General features: G+C 42.9%; 1 protein-coding gene across 1 annotated transcript in view; it reads left to right on the top strand.

The window, feature by feature from the left end:
• The first annotated feature begins 611 nt into the window (after window positions 1-611).
• WIPF3 (WAS/WASL interacting protein family member 3) overlaps window positions 612-17,567 on the top strand; it is a 56,422-nt gene continuing 39,466 nt past the window's right edge. Inside the window, exon 1 of the mRNA XM_080386474.1 lies at window positions 612-17,347. The gene's annotated coding sequence lies outside the window, so the exon portion shown is untranslated. The remainder of the gene's footprint in view (window positions 17,348-17,567) is intronic.

Raw genomic sequence — 17,567 nt, 5'->3', positions numbered from 1 at the left:
GCATGACATATACTGAAAGTACGGTAAAAATCAGAAAGACTTTAGGAAGCAGCAGCGTTTTGTGACAGAATGATCACAGTTCACTCTCAATATTATAAAATTTGCAAAACTCTCTAAAAGGAAAGACAAAATCCAAGACAGATTAGCTAATGTGACATTGCGCTCCTAGAGAGCTTGATTTCATTTAGGTGTGTCTAAATCTTTATATTATATATCCTAATTAGGTATGCATTTGGGATTGCTGACACGACAAAGCCCCTTCACGGTGCAAACACAAGTTTTACTTAAGTGTAAATGTGTCCAGATCAACAAAACCCCAGCCAGTAATTGAAAATCAACTACTATTCACAAAATGTGTGTCGGTCAAAAAGGATTTACACCTAAAACATTTCTCCAAAGCAGTGAGTTACATCTAGCAACACTGAAAGCCCTTCGCGTCTTCTAAGATGAATAATAATAATATTTATTTATTATTTTGTATATATATATCTCTTATAATAAACTCTGCAGCATTTGAATACTTTGGATCAGGGTGACACTATGAAATGATGGTATTGTTTTCAGTGTAGCCAGATCTGCTGGGATGTCTTATGCTTAGAAAGCAATCCTTTAGAGTTGACTTTACCACTGGTATTCAGAAGTCTTAAAGTCTTCTCTCTTGAGTTTTCCTTCAGTTATGCCGCAATTAAAAGGCCGGGCAAGAGACTTTGGGCTGCCATAATCTTTAAGAGATCGCCACCCAGTGGTGAAAGGGAGTAACGCCATTTTTCAGCTCCCGGAGGCAGCAGCAGTGCGTATAGCCGTGCTTAGAAATGATGGTGCAAATCAAAATATCGCCATAATAACAAATGCGAAACAAATACCAAGGATCATACAATCAAATGATTTTTTTTTTTATGTCAGGGTGGATTAATCAAGGAGCAAACCGTTTAGAAATGTAGATGACATAGCTTGCACTACCATGCCCTGCTGTAAAAGAAACAGCCCTAAAGTAGGTGATTTATGATTTGAACTACTGACATTGGTTATTATGAAGACAAGAACCACCTGGACTGCACAGCTCTGACATCACCATTCAGAAAACTCAATAGAAATGATTGCATTAACATGTCTACTTCTTTAGCTGGCTGGGTTACAAGTAGCCAAATCTCTTAAAAATTAGCGTGCTATTATTTTAGTCACAATTTTTCTGGACTACTGACTGTTACTTGTAAGCTGTGTGATTGCAGCGGAAACAGGATCACTCATGAGGAGTCCTGGGCAACAGGTGGGAGTGAGCTGGCAGTGTGCCCTTGCAGCAAAAGAGTCCAACAGTACCTGGGCTGGAGCATCTCACATGTGAGGAAAAGCTGAGAGAGCTGGGACTGTTCCGCCTGGCGAAGAGAAGGCTCGGGGGGCTTCTCATCACTGTGTACAAATATCTGAATGGAGAGTATCCAGAGGATGGAGCTTTTCTCAGTGGTGTCCAGTGACAGGACAATGGGCATAAAGTGAAACACAGGAGGCTCCCTCTGAACATCAGGGAACGCCTTTCGTAGTGTCATAGAATGGTCTGGGTTGGAAGGGATCTTTAAAGATCATGTAGTCCAAATGCCCCCATAAGCAGGGGACACTTCTACTAGATCAGGTTGCTCAAAGCCCCATTGAACCGGACTGTGAACGATATAATCACATAATGGTTTGAGTTGGAAGGGACCTTTCAAGGTCATCTAGTCCAGCCACCGCTGTGATGGTAACTGAGCATTGGCACAGGTTGCCCAGAGAGGTTGTGGAGTCTCCCTCCCTGCAGACATTCCAAAGCAATCTGGGCATGGCCCTAAGTAACTGGGTCTAGGTGACCCTGCTTGACCAGGGGAGTTGGACCGGATGATCTCCAGTGCCTCCCAACCTCAGCCATGCTGTGATTCTGAGTCTGTTGTAACGTAACCATCTGGTTCGTTCCCACGTACCACACCAAGCTTACCAAAAGCTATTGCTTAGAAGTGAAGTTCTTGATTCACAGAAGTAAACTGTCAACATGAAAGTGCTAAAAAGAAGGGAGAACAGGTACTTCATATGCTACATCTACATAGTGGCCAATGTGTTTAATCCACTGAATATGACTTTGCAATTACTTTATCCATTCTTATCTGCTTGCCATTTCAAAAATATTTTCTGTATTCTAGGACAGAAGTCAGAAAAACAGACAAATTCAGCATCATTGATTCTTCTGCAAAACTAACTTACCTTTATGTCATAGATCATCTCAATGTTTGGGATCACAACTAGCAATTTCTTTAAAGCAAAGTAATTAAGTAGTATTTTCAGACCACTTGATTCTGTGTTCTGCAGTACCGTTGGAGGGCTTTGCAATAATAAGGCCTTCTCTGGTCCTGCATTATTTGCGGCTCATAAAAGCCAACTCCACAGAAGGAAAGCATGAGTTTCAGGAAATTTGTGTTTGGGTGCAGTTACAGACTCTACGATCAGAAGTGACCAGCTCCTGGCCTGTGGTGTTTCCCTCCCGTGTTCCTGGACTTCAGGAGAAGTTATTTCATCCAGAACTTCTGCTGTTTGTTTGTGATCTGCCACCTAACAAAAAATGAGAGTGCGTGGTATCCTGCCCTTTGTGAAATGCAGTGCTTACGTAATCATTAATCCTCTCTTATTTACCCCCTTTTTTAAAAATGTCACTCATAAGGTGGGGGAGATTGTCTAGTTTCACACGATATATTCAATGAAAAGTAAAAATGCCAAAGAGCAACTCCTTTCTGGGCCCTTAACCAAATAAAGTCTTTTATGTCTCCAGTGATCCACGAACTTTATCATCACGAAATGTTTGTGTTGGTAATTCATTGTGATGTGACCAACCACATACATCACCTAATACAACTGGCTCCGAAGATGGAAAAAAATACACCTACACGAGGCAACTTTTCCCTCACTCTCTGGAATAAAGAGCCTCCTGCAAGTACATTGCACGGGGTTTTGAGCCAGTGACCCAACACAGGCAACCTTGGCTTGGGAGCCTTGGCTTGTGCTTCAGCAAAGCCCGCTCTCCAAAACGCTGATACCAACACGCTTCCTGTGGAGCAGCAAGGACAAGTGCATCTCAGGAGCCAACCCAAAGGAAATTTTACATAAAGCTTGCTACTCTGTAAAATAGCTTCATCTTTCAAGACAGATTGCATGCATAAAGTTAAACTTCTGGCAGTTGCATTGGAAGTCAGACCTGAAAGTAAGCTCCAGCTCTAGTCACTCCATGGGTATCAGAACAGACCGCTCTGGATGTGGCCACTACCAGTGTCACAGCCACAGTTATGCAATTTGTGTCCTGAAGATACTGTGACAAAACTAAAATACCCGATGCTTTATCGTGCATGTAGTTATGCAAACATTACTCATAGCTGGAACACGTTCATAAACCCACGTACCTAGGTATGTGTTTGTTTAAGACCTGGGAGGAATGCCAGATCTGTATTTTCCTGCTTCCTGTTGCTTGAAGGAACAGGGTGCAGCTGAAATGTGTTGCGTAGTGGGCAGGATGCTGTCCCAAAGACTGGGGGAGCTGTGAGGCTCCACCGCTCGTGGACGCATACAAACCCCTAAGTATTATATTGCATTATGACAGTGGCCTTGGTGCAAATGAACGCCGGTTGGGAATAAATTCTAAAAGCAAGGGACTAGGACAGCCTTGTTTTAGCAGGGTAATGGTTAGCATATTAATTGTATTTGGTTTTCAGCTGATGCAGCTTAAACAGTACAAAAACTAGAGGTAGACTGGGCAGCAGTAGGGAAAACAGATCCAAAGTACGTCAGTATCAGCCTGTCATCTGTCCTCTACTCATGTGGCTGTTGTTGGACTGAACTGCCTGATATATGCACCTGGTAATAATTATGTCTCCAAACTGATCACACAATTGCAATTCCTTGATTAGCGTAAAGCTTCACTTGGTGAAGGTACTGTTCAAAGTTAATGCCCCAGTCCACTATGTGGACAATTCATACATCAAAAGCTGCTGATGCTGGTTGCCTAGGATGTGGTATTGTCTAATCATATTTACTAGGCTGTCTTCTCAATCATATCAAGGTCTCACAAGCAATTTCATTTCTGCAATGGAAGCTCATATGCAGGTTGCTTCCTTGACTGATACATTGAGGAATGAACCACGGACCTTGGGGGAAAAAGACCTTGAGGATCTAAGTGCTGCTGCAGTTTGAGCTGACAAACTAGCGGCGTCGTAGCTGTGGGCTGTAAAACGTCTCTGTGAATCAGCACAGATGGGATCTGTATCACATACCGCGAGGGGGTTGCGCTTCAGTTCAGCCAAGCCTGGCTACCTCAAGCAGATGAAATTTGGCCAGGGAGTCGAACAATGAACTGGTGTGTTTAAGCTTCTACTGGCTTAATGAATGAATAGCTATGAAAAACGCTATCAAAATGACCTCTTAGTCTCTTTGCCTTTATTCTTATTTCTACATTTGTCGTAATAGAAGCAGTGCCAGTTTGTGACTTCTAACCTCTGTGATGTAGCAAGGTTATTAATCCTTTTGTCAGCTTAAGCCATGTTGAGAGACTGAAGCAGAAAATGAGGATCAGCTTTCTTTACCAGCACCCTCCTGTGTTTGGGTGTGTGTATACTTTGCTACAGTAATGACAATCACATTTATGTCAAACCAAACCTTTTCCCTTCTTACATATTCATAGACGTAAATGGAAATTTAACATGTTTAGCATAGATTTTATTTCTCTATGTGGGAGACCATGATGAAAATTGTCACAGTTTTGGCAACCATCTCAGAATATAAAGATCTGCTCATGGATCTAAGGCAATGTTTGGTCGTTTCCATTTAATCTGTGCAAGTCCCTTGATTATAATGTGTTTATACAATTTCATTAAAGTAATGAAATAGCAAAGTAGGCCAACTGTCTTCTCTTCACAGACCCAATGCTGCAATGAACAATCTGTCAAAGGGATAAAAACTCTTATAGAAAGTAATCACCTGACTGCAGATATTCGGGGCAGATTTTGTAGGTGTCCCATGATTGCACTAATCTCTTCTGAACATGTGGCAGCCTCCTGGTGGCTTGGCGGGATGATTTTGCCGCACCCAGCTCCACCAGCCGTTGACAGGTGGTCTTGTGCTTCATTTCACAGTAGGCTCCTATAACTGCTGCATTTCATTCCATAAATGATGAGGGAAGAATGTTCCTAGAGTTATTAACTGCAGGAAAGACCCTGAGATGCAAAAAATCCAGTCCATATTGGGTCCATATTTAGCTCATCTTTGGAAAGAAGGTTGAATTTGGACTCTCGTGAAACTTGGGTGTTGGGATGGCTTTAGTTCCACCCCTGTGTTAGCAGGGTAAGCCAAGGCCCCAAAGGCTGAAAACGTGGATAAGAAGACATGTGTTCAAAACCTTTCAGTTCATTTGTTTCAGACCTGTTGTGTTTCATGCCATGAGAACGAAGCACTCAACTGGATTCTTCCCACAGGTCTGCCCTGCGCTGGCTGCTCCCCCAGGGTACACCTCACTCCTGCTCCTGCATCTCCAGGGTGCAGATGCTAAGGCACAATTGGCTGCTCCTACATTGATTTAAAATCCTATTTTTCCCAGGAACCGAATTCCCTCACAGACTTGCTCAGCCACAGAGCTCAACTTGAAATCAGATTTATCACCAGCCTTGCTTTATTACGGCAGGATAAGAAACAGCAATGGTTTACTGTCGATCAAGCAGTGGTCAATTGTCCACCTACCTGAATTCCATAACCCTAAAGCTGCAAGTGTCTTTTGTATACATTTCTTTAGTTCCTTATAACTTGTAGCATATTGTTGAGTATTATCCTTTTTCGTGCCCTTTCTAAACGGTTACATACTTAACCCAACCCCTAAGGAGGCACACAAGCTCCAGACCTCAGCAATGACGGGTACTCAGGTCAGGCTGTTTCTTTTAATGCTGTACCTGGACGCGTCCTGGTCTGCAAACACAATACCACAGGTATCCTTTGTAGACCGTTCTTAGTTCCTGGATGGACTACAGACATTCTGCTCATTTGCCTGGTATCTGAGCCCTTAGCAGCCACATTCTCCTCTTTACTTTGGTTGCACAACTGTAATAATTAGACTTGCTGCTTTCCAGGCCCCTTTTGCATTGCATTAACCTATGCCTCACTGCAGAGTCTACATCTCTAGCATTTGCAATCCAAATGCACCTGATGCGTGACCGGCAGGCCTGGCAGTGGTACCTCCAAGGATTGCCCCACAACCAAAGAAGGACTGCACCAAGGTCACCCCCAAGCAGTAGCTGACACCCCAGGCTCGCATTTGTCAAGCGACCTCATGCTCTTGGGTGCGCCTATGATACTTCCCTCTTCATCCATCGTTTTTGATCAGACCTTTGGAGGCTCATGCATCAGCAGTCAGGTAAGATGAGAGGTCTGTTATACAGCAGGCATTTGTTTAGAAAGGGTTTCTCTGCCTTTGTGTACAGACTTCTTCGTATTCATTCTTGCTCTTTCTTTCCTCCGTACTGAAAAACCTTCCTTTAACCAGCCTGTAATGTTTAGTGCAGACTTCCATGTAGGAACAAAACAGGATAAGGTATCTGCAGCAACAGCCAATAAAAGTGAAGCTAAAAAGGAAAGATTTTTAAGGTTCGATGTATAGCAGGAAGCAATTTAATTACTTACAGGACAGGGGAATAGAGAGCCCAAATAGACAAATCAGTGCAACGGGAATAACCGCAACCAGCAGCTTCCCAGAGAAGTAGAGACGAGAGATAAGTCCATCATGAAAGAGGCTTAAGATAACTCACACTATATCACATTTGCTGCGGGCTAAGCCTGAGCACAGGACAGTTGCCATGGCTTAGCTGATGTGCAGTTACTTCTTAAGCTCTTGTACCTCAGTCACATGTGTGAGCCCTAAAGTTGCAGGAATACACACTAGCTCAGATCGGCAGTTCCACAAAAACATGCAGAACTTTAAAAATAGGAAAGAACCCACAGAATTTGCTTGAGAAAAAAGAGAGAAAACCACTTTCTTCTGCCTTTTGTAATTCAGTTCAAATTTCTGCAACACCTTAACCTTGCAGGAGCGTGACATATCAGAAGGGAACTGCTACAAGAAGCCAATGATGTAAAAGCACGTAGTTAAAATGATGTAAAACTAAACATAAATTTCAGTTGTGTGCTGAACTGGGTGAAAAGCAGAATGGGGAAATGGGTATTTTGGTGAGAATCAAGAATAATTCTGTGCTTTTGGAACCATGAACGACACCCAGGTTTAGTGCCAGAGTCATAGAAAAAAGACTGTTTTTCTCACAGTCGTTCTTTCAGGAGTCGTTCATACACTTCAAATGCCTCTGGGTCAGAGAGCAAGCAACAGTTCAAGGCGCTCATGTGTGACTTCCAGGGCCAGCTCCAATGACCAGAGTTAAACAAAGTGTGCCGTTTCAAGAGCAGATATTCAAACACTCCCTGAGTCAATGACCAAGGTACTTGCCTACAACGTCAGACCTAAATATAATCCCTTACTCCAAATCAGGCAAGGAGGGATCTGAACATCATCTTCCTGTACCCTGAATGAAAGCTGGATGTGTACTTTGATCAACCATAAGCAGCAGAGACGATGAGAGCTACACGGGCAGCAAACATCCATGGCCCTGCTTCCTGCTTTGTCAAAGCTGGAGCCTGAAAACCCCTCCGGGCAGCAAAATACATTTTTGCCGATGCTGCTAAGGTGCCTTAACCTGAATCTGGTGTAAGCACAACACTTTTGCCTAATAAATCTCATTTTATTCCAAACTGTATATACTTTTATCAAAACTCACAAATAAATGTACCATCCTCCAAAAAGGAAAACAGTTTTGTAGAATTCACAGCATAGTTATGACCTGTAAATTAAGAAAGTAAAGTTTTCTAGTCAAGCCACAAGGACTTTTTGTCTTTGCTTCAAATAACAAACTAAAAACTTGGAAATGTTAGAAAGAAGTGAAATGAAGGGCAATGTGTTACAAATCAGAATGAAAGAGACATAGATGACCTTAAAGATGAGTAGAGATCTGTGACAGACCACTAACTACATTAAAAGTAGTAGCTGTGGTAGAAGCCACTTGGTGTGAAACCTCTGATTTCATCAAATTCTGCATCCAACCCCCTCCTCTTTTACCGGGTACTCCAAAACCGACCCCCAGCTGGAGAACGGGTGGTATTCAATATGCAGGAGAGTACTAGAAGGCAAAGAAAAGGCAGAAATCAGGTGTTAAGACAAAGTAGCTGCCTGTGGGTAAAAAGCAAACGGCATAACTGGTGAAAACATGGTGACCTTGTTGCCTGGAGACATGTAAAGTGTGTTTTGTTAGTGACTTTCCAGTTGGCTGGGATAGACTTGGCAGCCCAGTACAACTGGCGTGCTGGCTGATTGCTAGCAGCGGGCCAGCGGCTCATTTTCTGCGGGGTCGTTCTGCCCTTTGTATTGAGACTAGTTCAGCTGGTGGGACGCGCTGCAGAGGTTTGCTGCTGCAGAGCACCGGCGGAGCTTGGCACCCACCCCGCTGCAGAATTTTCTAGAGGGAAAGGGAACTGGGGGCTACCTGGGTGGCTTCAGGGGAAGACTTCCCTGTTGCACAGCACTCTTGTGCTAAATGCCAGAATAATTAGCGTAATCAGTGCTGAGCTGCTCGCCTGCACAGTGTGTCTTTGCTAACCTTGGAAACAGCATCAGAAATTATTTCATCTGGGCTTGTTCTGTTTATTTATTCATTTAGCTTTTGAGCTGAAGTGCACACCATGCTTAAAAGATGAGCCGATTGAGCGGTTCTGGATACTGCAACACTTTCTAAGGGAACAAATATTCTCTTACATTTTTACTGTTGCAATATCTAGGACTCTCAGGCAGCCTTCCCTCGTCCTACCATAAACAGCACACCCCGGCCTCAGAATAAAAAAGTGATCTCTGACTTGATACATTTAATATCCCAGTATTTTCTGTGACTGTGTTCAGCTTTGGCCCATTTTACCTCATGTTCAGGTAAATTTTCTTTATTTATGAGAGTTTATCTGAGGATGAACATAGTGACTTGATAAATATATGATCAAAAACAAATGACAAGGCACAGTAATAGCACTAAATGAAAGGGAATTTGATGGCAAGTTTATAATAGAGAAAGTGGAAAAAAAAAAAGATCTTGCCCCAAATTCTGTTCATAGATTTTCCAGCTGTGGGACTTCTACATTTTTATAAATTACCACCTCCTCTGCAAAAGATTATTAATCTTATTTTTCCTAGGGAGAGATGGAAGTCACGCTGTTAATCATGTTACCTTCTACTGAGCAGTACTAACGCTTGTGGTTATGTTGGTTAGGTTGATACGTGGAGAAATCAGAGAATGAAAGCTGGGTTATCTTCTTTGTGTTTTGTCTCCTCAAACAGGATGGTAGCAAATCTCACAACAGCAGTTTTTGCTTGCCAAAGAAGGTGAGGCATCTTCTACACAAGTGAGAACTGTAGTGGGTGTCTCTCAAACTTGCACAAACTCAAAGCAATCCTGCTGCTTCAGTAACCACATTCTGCTTGCCCTTCCATCCTGTAACATCATTCACTTTCCCGAGTAGACAAAACCCACAATTTTATTTTCATCTGAGTATCTGGAAAAGATGAGTTGGCAATTAAGTCTTTTCTATGCCCTACTGGGGAAGTGGATGCAAAAAACAAGATGAAAAAGGGTGGGTTTGACACACCATGCCTTTTACAACACTTCCAGGACAGTTACTGCAAGGCAGTTGAACTCGTTCTCTGGAGAGTTTTATCCCAGATATTTAAACATCTGGCTTTTAATGCAGAATTCATTAGCACTTTCAGTCATAATAACGGAAAATGCGCTGAGATCCTGAAACAAAAACAGTTGTTATTGCAAAGTATTAAACGTTGAGTAAAAGAAGCAGCTCCTCAGTGGCACGTAATAGTTACAGCTCTTATTCTACAAATCACTTAAAGCCACTTATAACTACTATTATTAGCTGTAAAAGCCCACTTGGGTTTTATGAACGCTGGAGAACTGAGACAAAAAGATTGCTTCAAAAAGAATGGTGTCTTAATCACTGTAAGTCTTTTGGCCCCCACACAGACATGGTCAAAAGAAAAATGGAGATTATACCAGTCCAATTACTTAGAAAAATGTCTGAAGATTTAAATTAATGTATCTAGGAAGATTTTATTTTAATTAGAACATAGCAGAATAACAGCAGCAACCTGCAGTGATACCATCAAATCAAGGCTGTTTCTATGGGAACACCACCAACTCCCAGAAATTATCGTGTCAGTTTGCCATAAATAGAAAAAAAAAAAAAAAAAAAAAAAAGAGAGGTTTTTTAAAAAAAGAGAAAGGAAAGGAAAAAAAAGATTACAGAGAAAGAGAATGAAGAGGACAATACAGTCCTTTTGATGCTTATTGCCAATATGTTGTCAAGTTTTAGTCTGAAAAAATGTAGTGAGATAAAAATTTCAGTAAAATTTACACTACTCCTGCCACACATTTGAGGACTTGAAGACCTTTTCTGAAGAATTTTTAAAGGGTTTTATGGAAAAAAAACATGCAGTGTACTATTTTATACTGACCTCCCTGCTTCATGTGCATTCTACAGCATGAGTGAGCTCAGGGTTGGTGTGGGAGAGAGAAATACTTTTGGTTATAGATATTTGCTATATTTCTTCATTTCTATTTTTCTGCTAGCTCTGTAATTTGAAAGTCCAGTCTGAAAGGGATGCGACTACAAAGCAAGAGAAGTAAGCAATGAGTATCGCAAACAGAAACTCTTATTTCCCTCGATCTACTTATCTGACTGCCACCCTTTCCAAGCCATCTTCTTCCCAATAGCTGCCTCCAGCCTGCTGCCTTCAGCAACCACATAAACACAAGGGAAACCACTCAAGTTCCTCCCAGGACTATTTAGAGATGTCGCATCCCTTTGAGACTCCAGTCCAGCAGCATTTCTGCACTGACACTCAGCGAGCTTGTTTCTCTGGCTCTCCTCACCACCATGACACGCTCCCTTCTGCAGAGGCAGTGCCTTTCTGACGCTCAGACCAGTGGCAATAGCTTCCCGGTGCTGTATTCCCATCTGTGAAATTCTCTCTTGCTTGTGGCTTGTGACTGCTGTTTTTCCACTTACAAGATGTGTGTTTCATTCTCAGTGATTCTCATTTATTTCCTTCTCAAGAGCCATTTCTCCTGAAATGATAATTGAGTCCTGCCCTATTGTGGCTAGTTATAGTACCTGAATGTCACACCGTAACCTTTAGCGTTTGCTTCGTATGTATTGAGAAGAAATTCTCCACTTGTAAGTAGTCCATGATAATAAATTATTATTGAATTTTATCTCATTGAATGACTGAAAATAATAATGTCACTTTGGGCAAAACCAGGCAGTGGTAGTATCAGTAACTTCTGCTGAGAATATTGACAGTAAATTTGATGATAGTCCTTCAAGTGTAATATTACCCCTTTAACAATTTGATTGAAGCTCCTATCTGCATATAGCGCAGCAGAGGGCACTCCCTTCTTCACATCGCTACAATGAGCCTTAAGTACTTTAAGTGCTCTCTTGGGCTGGGAAAGGTATCAACTATATTTCAAAAATACCTTTAAATATCTATTAAAATGCTGATACCACCACTTGTAAAGAATATGTGTGAGCCCATTTGTTCCAACAGGACTTATATGAATACTCTTCATATACAGCAGACCATAAAGTATTTCAGATTTTGTTGTTATGTGCTGAAAAGCTGAACAGACATTTACTAAGAGCATATTTAAATCTTGATTTCAAATGAGGCTGTATCTTTCTTTAGACACAAAAGGCCAAATTATTATTTCAAAGAAAATCTGAAGGATTTACAATCCACATGCTAAAGCTGCAAATATGTTTATGCAAACAAATCATGAGACTTGCTGCCTGCTCGCCTCTACTATCCAGTAACATAGACTGGCCCCTCTATGCAAGTGTGATTTTAAGGACTCCAGAGTTGAAGAGTATTTCAGGTTTGACTGGTGGTGAACTGGGCAGAGACAAGGAGTGGTCCAGAGGCAAAGGGAAGTACAGTAATTTTCTGAGAATAGTCCGTTATGCCCAAGTTAGTGTCACAAGCAGTAGGGACTCCCTGGGCACTTGTACCCAAGAAGACCAGCTACAGACTTGCACCTCTCTCTGACTACGCTGATACCTAAGCCACACGTGCGATGTGAATAGCTGCGTATGTCGTGATGTAGGAGACTTTCACTTGCTGTTTAGCGTCCTGTTCTAGGTAGACTCCGAGCTAAATCTTGTACTTGACATCAGTGCTTAAAGAAAGAAGCGTTCCAAATAATACGTTCAGAGTCTAGGATGCAGAAAAACATTCGTGCTGCTTCTTTGCTATAATGTGAGAGCTGAAGCAAAAGGAATTTCGCGGGGGGGTGGGGGCTTAAAATTGCTTGCAAAGATCTCAAAGTACCTTTCTATTTCAAGAAAGTGGCGAAGGAAACCAACCTCTTCAAACACACTACTTGTGCCCACTAATTATTACCTTCAAGGACACTCCCCCTGGTGGGGATGAAAAGGTTATACTCTGAAAAGTGAGATTCAAAACATATTCTGATTCTTGCCATATTTCACTTTTCACCCTAATTGCAGACTACCACCGGGCATGCTTTCAGCTCATTATTCTCCACAGAGGCCTGTTAATGGCATTTCATCTACTGCCTAATTCTACAGCTTTACCATGGAAAAATTCCTTTCAATTTCAATACTGATGGGGAGCAAACAGTAGGTCTGGCGCTCTGCTTTTTGTTTAGCTGTTCAATAACTGGGTAAACATTAACCAGCTGGATAGTGCAATTATAATTTTTTTTAAGGTACTGTAAATGCTTGCAATAGCATAGTATCTGGCAGCCTCGCAAATATTAATGAATGCATTCTTGTTCCACTCACGCTATTAAGAGCGATTAAGTACTTTCACAGAGGTCATGCAGAAAATGAATGGCAGAACCAAGCACTGAAGAAAATCCAGAGCTTTTTTACTAAGAGATACTTTTTCAGACATCTCACAGCACAAACAGAAATAAGCAGAAGAAATACAATTAGTGGAGGAATTGACATTAGGTACTAATTATTTACTATGAGCCTGAACGTACTTAGACATTGTTTCCAATGAACTCAGCAAACAGCTTGCTCAACAGCATCAGGAGTAAGGGTTTAGGATCTGGATTAAAAACACAGAAAAAAAGTAAACACTAATATCCCCCTCTAGGGAAATCATCTCTACTAATTATTTGTCTACAGCTTTCCTCAGTATTGCAGTCTAAACTGCATTTGTAAACATGGCTTCATCATTCTGTGACAAGCAACTCGGTCACTTTCAGGAATTTCTTACTAAAATGTACTAAAGCAAAATTAAAGTTTTGAGTTATTATTAACTCTGTATGGAAAGGACAGAGTTTGTACAGGTAACAAGGAAAAGATCAATATTTGGAGACAAATATATGGGAATATCTCTGTTCATACATGGGAATACGTCTGTTAATTGTGGAATTAGAGCTAGCAAAGTCATCAAACACAATGGCTGAGCCTACTATTGTAACAGAATTTTCAGGTGTTGAAAGCTATGCAGAAGTGTAATCAAATGGCATGCTAAAAGCAAGAATATTTTTTCTGCTTTTAAGTTTTATGCATTTTTATGCAAAAACTATTTTTTACATTATGCACAAATGCCTCAGTCTATAGGTATTTTTGCTGTCTTAAAAATGCATGCATAAATAATGACAAATAGAAGCCGATTCATATTTTCTGACAGATGTATTTAGCCTTGATAAAAGTTTGAAGTATTTCTTTAACATTAAAGTTAAATATATTTTGCTTGTATTCAGTGGTGACTAGAAAGCTTTACATGTGTTTTTTATTCAAAATACAAAGGTACAAATGCTGTAAAGGAATGAAGATTTTCAAATTTGTCTTATATTGCCTAGAGAAGAAAAAAGTAGAAGTACTTATGGTAAGTATAAGTACTTTCTTTGGCAAGTATTTAAATTGACACATGCCAACGAAGCATCCCAGATCGTTCTACTCAAAATCAGCAACAATACACCAAACAGGGGATCTGGTTGTTCTTCCTTTGTTTGGGACACTCTTTATCTCTTCTTAAGAGGTTTAATTTATTTCAGGTATTTTTCATTTTCTTGTGTGGGATTTTGAGGAGTCTTGAAAATGACAGTGTCGTAAACATGGTCTTAGTATAGAAAGGTATTTTTAAAGAAGAAATGGTCAATTATATATTTGCTAACAATAATTGTAATCTAGTGTTGAACAAGTTACGAACAGGAGGAATCTCCTATTAAGTAATATGCCTTTTAAAATTTTAATTTTATTTTCATTGATTTGTAGTGAAAACAGATGAATCAAAATTAAATTTCTCTGACTACAAAGCATCACTCATCCACCAGATTCTATAGCAGGTCACCACAGGCCATTCACATCTCTCCTGTCTTTAATGGTCTTGGCTTCGCAGTACAGAGGACAGAGATTCTGCTTCCTCCTGTTTTAGGTTAGGTTTACCCTGCCTTTCATTTGTACTCTTGTCAGATTACACATTTGTAATCTCTTAGAAATTACAGACTCATAATGAATTTGGCTTTCCACAGAAAGGCTAGGACCAGAAATGGAAGGGTGCAAAATTTCTCATTTAGGCTGTCAGGGCTGAAATTACGAGCTGGGGTTCAGCTATGCAAGGTACTGCAAGGGAAAGAAATGCAGGAGAAAAATACCAGGTACAGCAGCTCTCTGTGCTGGAATAAAAAGATGAGAGTCTGGGGCTGCCACGTTGCTCACCACAGCCACTCAGAAAGTACTCCTCAGATTGACCTGAGAGACATGTTCCCAACCTGTGGTGAAACCCAAAATATGCCTTGTAGTTGCTTGCAACATGGTACCAAGGAACCACAGAGAGCATCACACCAGTAGCCTCAGTCTAGGACAGATGCAGAGGTTCTCCTTTTCTGGAGAAATGGATATATTGTTTGACCCATGTTAAAATGCATTTGCCAAGAGTAAAAGTACAATTTCAGTATACAGCATGATTTTGTAATAGTTATGCAGATGGAATGTATGGAAAATAGACTTGTATTTATGACTATACTTTGTAAACCATATCAGTGTTAGCTACAAATATGTTCGAGGCAAGTTTTCTGTATTTGAAACTTCCAAAAATTGGTAGATAGTAAAACCCAGGAAAGGCACATCCTACATAGTAATTTGGGGTCCGTTTTGTCCCTGCTGCATTGCCCTTTCTGTGGTCTTGGATGCAGCTGTGGTGAGGAGGATTTCATGTGGGGAACGAAAAGTGGGCGCTAGCCTTCACAAAGCTCCTCGCAGTTTGGCTTTAGCCTGTCCCACTACCACTGTGTGCTCCAGAAGTGCCTTCGTTCCCGTTCAGCATCGGAAAGGGAGCACTTCTTTCCACCTGTGTCTCTCAAAGACAAAACAGAAAGAGGAGACTTCCATAGTTCCTAGGCATGCAGCCCCATAGGACTCTCTTACTAAAATCTAACGTGCTGCAGCTTTCTGTAACTAGCTACTGCTAGCCAAGAGGCAAGTATTGTGTGTTTCAGTGCATTAAACGTACACGAACTACGTACTGTGGGTGAAGTTGCTTGTTTCAGACTAGATCAGCGCATGAACGTTGTACCAGGTCAGTCCAGCTGCACGGGTGGAAATGGCCAGCGTTGCACTACACAAATCTGCTGTCATTATGTGGACGTGGTTGGGAAGTGAAAGAAAGTGAAAGAAAGTTCATAGGAACAGAGTGAAACCAATTTTTTCCTGTGCTCTTGCAGCATGTGCCTCTGAAATTCCTTTTTGATCTAAACCAAAAGATGGACAAAGTCCATTTCAGCATTAGCAATCTAAAGTCAAACCTCAGATGAGATTAATTTGCATGAATAATCAAAGTTATTTTCAAGTGTGGCATTATATATACATTTTTTAAGTAAATGCTTACATTTTTATTTTTCTGGGGCACTACCTATGGCATTCTTGGTTTTGTTTTGTGCTTTGAGGTTCACGCTAGTGGCCAGCTGGAAATGGGTTTAGAGCTCCCTGAGTGCTGTGGAAGCACCTGGGGCAGATACTTAGGGCTGAGAATTATTTAAGCTGACAAGCGATCAGGAGGATTATTTTCAGAATAATAAATCAAACTCACACCTCTGAACAGACAGGACAAACAGATCTAGAGCATGGATTTTTACGCCCCTGTCCTGATGAGCAGAGGTGCCACAACCCATTGGTGACTTTCTACCAGGCTCAGAGGCTGATCTTGCCACTGTCTGGATCCAAGCAATATTGATTTGTCCAGATTGCTTCATAATCAAGCCGGGTAATGAAGAAACCGATTTTACATTACTGCAATGAAACAGGTTTTCCAGAGAAATCCAGAACAGACAGGCCTGCCTCTCAGCCACCCGACAGCACCGTTTGAAGGCCACCAGGCAGGGAAGAACCCACACTATGATTTTTAAGTTATTCAGCAGCAGCATCCTGCCAGAGGAGCTCGCTGCGTGACAAACCAGGGTGCCTCATCCCTCCAGCTGGCCGGGACGCCCTCGCCCTGGCAGAAGGCAGGCAGGCTGGCTGGGGCAAGGCTGTGATGTTTCCATCTGCAAACTGCCTTGAAAGAAAACAAGATTTTTTATTATTATTATTTTTTTTTATGCAGATGCTTCTAGCGCACAATCTGGAGCACACAGAACGAGGGCGCCCAGTGGGCTCCAAGCGCGGGCCCGCCTGAGGCTGCTGGGCAGAGGCGGCCGGGCAGGTGGGCGGCCATCGGCGGGGGCACAGGATGGCGGCGTCTTTCTCTCCCTGCCCTGGGGCTGCGGTTTGGCTTCCGCAGGGGCTCGCACAAACACCCGGCTCCGCCGAGGCGGCTGCGGGCGGGCGGGCCCAGGTGCCGCGGGGCTTTACCCCCTGAAGGGGGTGCCCGCCTGAGGGGGAGCCCCGCGCGGGAAGCGCGGGCTCTGGTGGGGCCGTCGGTGCCGGAACCGGCCGGATCCGGCCGGCACCTGCCCGCGCGCTCCCCTCTCGCTCGGGGCGCTGCGCGAGTTAAATTTCTACTTAAAAAAAAAAAAAAAGAAAAGAAAAGGAAAGAAAAATGTTTTTGTTCCCCCCCGAGGACTGAGCCGCGCGTCGTTCCCCTCAGGATCCTGAGACTCCTTCCCCCGCCTCCCAGCCGGCCCCCCCTCCCCTGAGGGAGGCGGGCGGCCGCCGCACCTGGCGCCCTCTGCCCGGGGAGGAGCACCGCGCCGTCCCGGACCCCGCGGCACCGGCCGGCCAGCAGGTGGGCGCGGGGGGTGCGGCGGCTGCCGGGGCGGGGGGGGACACACCGGTGCCTGCGACCCGCCTCGCCGTCCCGGGCAGCCGGAGGCGCCGCGGTGGGGGTCGAGGCGGCCGCCTGCCCTGGCCGCTGGGGCCGGGGGCCGCCGTGGGTGAGGCGGCGCGGAGGCCGGAGCTGCCCCCCGCGCCGCCGCGGCCGAGACAACTCGGCGGGCAAACGGGCT

The sequence above is a fragment of the Falco punctatus genome, assembly GCF_963210335.1.
Source record: "Falco punctatus genome assembly, chromosome: 4".
Taxonomy (NCBI): domain Eukaryota; kingdom Metazoa; phylum Chordata; class Aves; order Falconiformes; family Falconidae; genus Falco; species Falco punctatus.
This window is presented reverse-complemented; position numbering and strand designations above follow the sequence as displayed.